Source organism: Lichenostomus cassidix, chromosome 3, assembly GCF_008360975.1.
Source record: "Lichenostomus cassidix isolate B80296 chromosome 3, HeHo_3.0, whole genome shotgun sequence".
In the NCBI taxonomy this organism is placed as follows: Eukaryota; Metazoa; Chordata; class Aves; order Passeriformes; family Meliphagidae; genus Lichenostomus; species Lichenostomus cassidix.
The window spans coordinates 8,528,856-8,534,999 of record NC_139483.1 but is presented as its reverse complement, the minus strand read 5'-3'; the positions used below and the strand labels follow the sequence as shown (position 1 = coordinate 8,534,999).

Here is a 6,144-nt window from a genome sequence, read left to right as displayed (position 1 = left end):
GAACTGAATCACCATCCAAGGTTCCCACAGAAGACAAACAGAGAGTGTGACCCCCCAAATCAGTGCCTTCTCTTCCTACCGCTTTTATGTGAGAAATTATTTTTTGGCTTTTTGTCCATGGGAGGGCCATGGATAAAACTGATGCTGTTTCAGGCAATTGAAAAAAAAATAAATCAGCCAAACCAACCCAGGATTGGGGATGTCTGTTGCAGGCAAGCTCAGCATCTTCAAACTCTCCACTGGGAGGGGAGCTCTGTACTCCAACTTTTTCCCAGCCTCGGTCCCCACAGCATCAGGAGAGCCCTGCTGAGGCCCCAAACCCCCCCAGGAGCAGCCTGAGGGGTCTGTTGTGCCACCATCAGAGGGCTGAAGCTGTCAGCTGCAGGGATGAAGAATTTGAGGTTGGCTGTCGCAGCACTCCGAGATCAGGAGGGGTTTGGAGGAATGCAAGCTGGGGTTACATAAAACACTGACTCACGCTGAGAAATCACGAGTTTTGAAAGTTTCAGCTGAGGGACGAGCAAAACCTCAAGCTGCATGTCGTTTACAAATCAACAGGAACTGGGGGATGCCGGGGACCTCTGGAAATCTGGCCCTGGTGTGGGTTTTTTTGAAGTTCTGCCACTACTCCCAGGAGGAACCGAGAGCTACGTACATCTGGCAGGGGGAAAATATGGCCCTTTGTTATTTCAAGGGATGTCAGTGTGGGCATTTCAGCTTCACCCATTGGAAAGGTAATTTTTTTTCTTCTGTTTTTTTTTTTTTTTCCACACCACTGTGTATGATATTGAAAAGTACGTCATCCAGAATATTTACTTTTTGTCGGGATATCTAAGCGTGCAAATGTTTGTGGTTTCATTTACCGGGCAAAAACACTTGTGGATTTTGGCAGACTGAGCTGGTCCATGGTTTCTGTGAATGCCTGATGTGGTTCTTCCTGGGGCATTATGGGTTACTTAACTCGTGTCCCATTATACAGGTAATTTGTGTGCCACAGAGATGGTGTGTACATATGCAAAAGAAGTACAAGACCGAGACTTCCTGCCATGTGTTATAAATACTGGCCAAAATCATTTGCACTGTGATATTTAAATCAGACTTTTAAATTCCCTGGTTGGAGACATATGCAAGTAGTTGATTTTTGGATCCTTTACAATTTTCTCTATCTTTTCATATTTACTGTAGGTACTCAACATCTCTCTCTCTCTCTCACACACACACACATGCACATAAAATCGGTTGAATTATTCAGGGGCTTTAATAAAGCACTGGTTGCCTGAATGTATTTGTCCAAATTTGAAAAAATGTTGCCTCCTATCAAGCCTTATTTCTCTTTTCTCTTGATCACAGTCTCTCTCTCCCCTCAAACACACTGAAAAAATGCAGATGTGTAGCTCATTTTCAATCAGGTTGCTGTTTAAATGTGGCATCAGGAAAAGAAGAGTGTTAGAAACACAGTTGCACATGAGGCGTCCCAACCATCATGTTTGGGCTGCCTCTGCAGTGTTGAGCATCCAGCCTAAGCAGAGCCATATGAGGCCAGAGGGAAATGGAGTTAATGGAGAAAAAACTATTGGCAAATTGCATGCCTTTCAACCTTGCACATCGGGATAAAAGAAATATGGATTACTGCTGGGGTCAAAGTTTGTATTATGTGAAGTACTAGATGTGCAAGTGCCTGAGTTTCTGATGTAAAAAAAAAAAATAGTCCTAAGTGTATAAATACACACATACAGATGCATATATATGTGTATATACACCCAAAATATTTATATAAATATTTATTCGGGCCTTTTTGTTTTGCAAAGCTCCCTTCAACACACTCCCAGCTAACTTCTCCGCCTGCCCTGCAATTACTAACAATTTAATCACCTTATAAACTTTTGTAGTGACTAACACCCCATCTATGCTCCTGGCACACCACGGGCAGAAGTTGTTTTAGCAACAGCGGTATGTAAAGCAGACACAGTATTTGAGAGGCTCAGAGCCCTTAAAAACCATTCCTTTCTCTCTGGGCTATCGACATTCCTGAGCACTCACGACGCAGCTGCCGAGCCGCTGGACAGCCCACATATGGCCGTGTGCTGAACAATAGCAACTCGCTGTTGTTCTCGTTATAGGCATCACCATATGTGTTTATTAGAAACAGCAAGAAATGATGACGGGCTTCTTCAGCTATCCCCGCGGGTTGGGGAAGAGAAAAGCGAGGGACAGATAGAATCAGAGGGTTTTCCCCAGCTTTGAGGGAGCTGGGCTGTGGGGCAGTGCAGTCCCACTCTTGAGGAAAGTGTGGGTGTTTATGTATTGGCAACACTGCCAAATTACTGCTGATCCTATAAACGGACACTGAACCCAAATCCTGTTTCTTTGCTTTTATTAGAGAACTGCTGGAAACTTGGAAAAACTGAATCCTGAAAGTGTTGGCACCCAAAGTCCTGTTCCACCAGGGCCCACCTGTGAACAACTTGCAGGAGAAACATCCCAGCACTTCCAAGAGTTTTGGAGGAGGACCACATTTGTCGTGTACTTCCATCACAAACACAACCAGATAGGGTGGGATTGTTGGGCTGCCTTGAAATTACTCTCAAATTACAGTAACTCGTGCTGGGGACCTGATGTTTTTCAGAAGGTGAGGTTGAGGTGGGTATCAGGAGCCGAAAAAACATGCAGAGATGGTTTAAGACTGTTTTGACATCAGTGTAAAGATGAGGGAGTTCTACGGAAGGGGTGTTCAAAGCTGAAAGTGGAGATAAACTAAGTTAAACTGAGCATCTGAATCCTCACATGATTCAGGTTCTGTATTATTTCTTTATGTTTCTACTATTTGCTATACTTTGAAGCGAGAAGAGAAGAAAAAGGAAGTTTGTGAGCAAAACCAGCAGGCTTAGTTATATGATGTATCTAAATATGTAACATAACATAATTTTGATAGCCTTGATTGTTATAAACTGTCATCAGACACATGGAAATTAATGGGATTGACTACTTATGCCCAAAGGGAAATCCGAGCCTCTGCATACATGATCCATATTTTTCATGTTCAAATCTTGATATTTTCCTGATAATTAGTAGTTTCCTACTTGCTGTCTTTTCGAGACCGAAAGAAAAACCTTGGCCACTGCAAAAAAAGAACAAACAAACAAAAAACCAGCAACAAAATACAACCAATTTAAAAAATGAGTTTGCAATGCTGACTTTTATTGATTTTACTGCAACCTTCCAGCTATGGTAAAAATGCCATTTCCACTCTTACTTGACTTATTTTTTACCTCCTGCCCATAAAAGTAAACAATTCTAGATGATGTTTTACATCTTTGAAAAGTTCCCAAAACAGGATTTTCCAATGAGGCTGCAATTCCCTTGGCTTGCATTCTCTTTCCTTCCCTTCCTTTTTTTTTTTCCTTTTCCCTGTAGCACAAATCAATTTTGTGACTATACCTAAATTGCAATGCTAAATTCTGTTATCTTTAATTGTATTGCTAACAGAATAAACTGTGTAGTTACTTTAACCTCAGCAAAGTCCCTGCCTTATTTCCCATTTGTTCATAAGTTACTTTTTACAGGCTATTGTTTTTTCTCCACAAAATTCAGACTACTTTTTCTTTTGGATGAACCCATCCACTACCCCTCCACTTATCAGTTTGGAAATGTTGCTGTATTGGTTTCACACAGTTTGATAACTTTGTCTTAAATGGCTCTTTGTCTTGGCTTATTTTGTCAGAAGAAATTGTTTTTCAGCAAGCACCTTCAATTCTGCTTCCTTTCTGTTATTGTCTTCTGAAACATCAACATGTGCATTAAAAATAATCTGTTTATAACTCCTGAAGGGCAACAATGGATCAGACAATTTATTGTGCTTCTTGTTTATTAGCAGTAATCCCCATCCCACACCTACAAAAGGCAATCAGGGCTTTGCCACTGAGTGAAATAAAAGCAGGATGAGACCATATGGCTCTTGTTAAACAAGCCTCATCTTCCTATTGTTGATACTTATCTCCAAAATAAAGTATTTCTGCAGAAAGCATATTCCCATAGCATGTTCTCTTTCCAATGACCAGCTGGTTGCCAGTTTGGTATTTGCACTGCAGTAGACCACTTTCATCTATTTCTATTTCAGTCCAAGAACACCATTTGTACATTGTCCAACTTGGAAATGTTAATCTGACACCATTGGTCACGGGCCTTTTAACTTCCAGTGGCAAACTTCCAGCTAGCTGCCAGTTGAGTATTTACATTGGAATGTTACTTAGCCCAGAAATAAACTATTTGTTAGCCATAAACATCAGCAACATGCCAATAATTTCTACAACACACATGTAGAAAGGTACAACCCACTCCACTTTGCTGTTGTCTCCTCAATAACCTCCTAAGTAGCTCCCTGGGGAGATGCTGCTTGTCTTGAGCCAAGATAAATGCATCTATTTCCCTCTCCATGCATGTACATAACTTCTATTTACATTCATGGAAGTTACACATGCATACTGAACAGCAAGAAGCAGCACCAAAGTTAGGATGGGTGGGCAGGATTCTCACAGCTTCTCCCAAGACCCAGGACTTCCATAAAGGCTGAAACACCTGGAAGACCCCAATGCAAAAATATCCAGTTTTTCAGCATCATCCAAAGCTACCTGTGCACAACCACGAGAGCAGTGCTTGGGAAAAAGGCAACACTGGATGTGCTTGAATGCAGCTTTTCAGAAAGCAGAGTGTCATAAGTCCTATGGGATTTTGCTTAGGAGATTGCTATTACTTCCAGTAATACAATTTATGCTTCCTGAAAGAATATTATACTTGAGCTCTTTTCAATGAAGTAAAAAACCAAGGCAGGGAAAAAAGGGTTCTGCTTGTTCTGCGATTTAACTTAAGGAATGTTACAGAGTGCCAAGGGTGTGTTTCATGTACTTTGTTTGACTCTGTTAAAATAAAACATTTCCTTTTTACATATTCCTGCGATGACCTGCGGATGGGAGAGGCTAAAGAGAGACTTTAATGAGCTCAAAGTGTAAACTTCATGAATGGAAACCTCCTCCTTTAAAGGAAAAAAGAATAGTGACAGTAATGCCCTGTTCTCCCCTTTGTTTTTCCTTTTTAGCCAGATAATATACCCATCGACTTTTGTATCACTGTGGTTGTTCCAAATGAAAAACAAGAAATATCAAGTTCCAAACTGACCCTACAGAAGTACTTTAACAAAATCTCAGAGGACTATCTGGGATGTACAACTTATATTATTTCTTAGCATCTACCTGTGCATTTAGCTCAGCATCCCCATCCACCTGCATCTCACAACCATAAGGAAAATGAAGGTTAAAATGTAAATACTGGCCAGCATGAAGAAAAGGATCCTGAAAATGGTTGTTATATGAGTTAAGAGAAGGTGTGCACCCCACATCAGGCTGGACTCCCTCCAAGGCTCCCAGACTCTCATCCAGAATCCAAAATGGAACAGGGAGGATTTTCAGTGTTAGGGACGTGACTTACAATGTGATTTTGGATCTTAAAGACTCAGATGCTTAAAAAATTCCCTTTGCTGTAGAAATCATGTGTAAAAGGTGCATTTCCTACCCACCTACAGTGCTGGACAGAAGGATGATAGGAGACACTCAGTGTTCTAAGAAACTCCCTCGTGTGAAACCAAGGACTTTTGTTTCCAGTGCCACAGCCCACTTGCTCCCGCAGTCAACATGATTTCCATGTAAGACATATATCAGTTTTAATTCTGATCTTTGCTTAATTCCTGCTGTCTGGGTTTTTTGTACCCTTAGCATTCCTTTGGGTGGATGAAACATATACAAGCATGTAACCATCTACTGTGCACCAACATTTTGATAAACATACATTTTTCTTACCCCACCTAAGGCTCCTCTTACAATCAAATGAAGGCGAACAAAATATTTTGACGTCTCAGAATACATTCCCTTTTCCGGGAGGGCAAATAAATAGACCTGACAAAAAATCATGTCATAACAATCAGCAACTACAACTCGATTCTTGCTGCTGTAACTTGAAACTTGTAAGAGAAGGTTAAAGTAACCAAAGTCTGAATTCCTGGCCACTAAAAAAGCATCTACTCCTTTTGTGTTGGGGTTTTTCTGTATGGTTAATCCTATTTGGGGCAATCCCTGAGCTTGATACAATAGCAAA

The 6,144-nt window shown here is 41.0% G+C and overlaps 1 long non-coding RNA gene across 1 annotated transcript; it reads left to right on the top strand.

Annotated features, from left to right (window-relative positions):
• Positions 1 to 410: 410 nt before the first annotated feature.
• Positions 411 to 4,940, top strand: LOC146438985 (uncharacterized). Its single transcript, XR_014850607.1, has 2 exons — positions 411 to 734; positions 2,381 to 4,940. It is a non-coding gene; the product is annotated as an uncharacterized LOC146438985 (long non-coding RNA).
• The last annotated feature ends 1,204 nt before the right edge of the window (positions 4,941 to 6,144 follow it).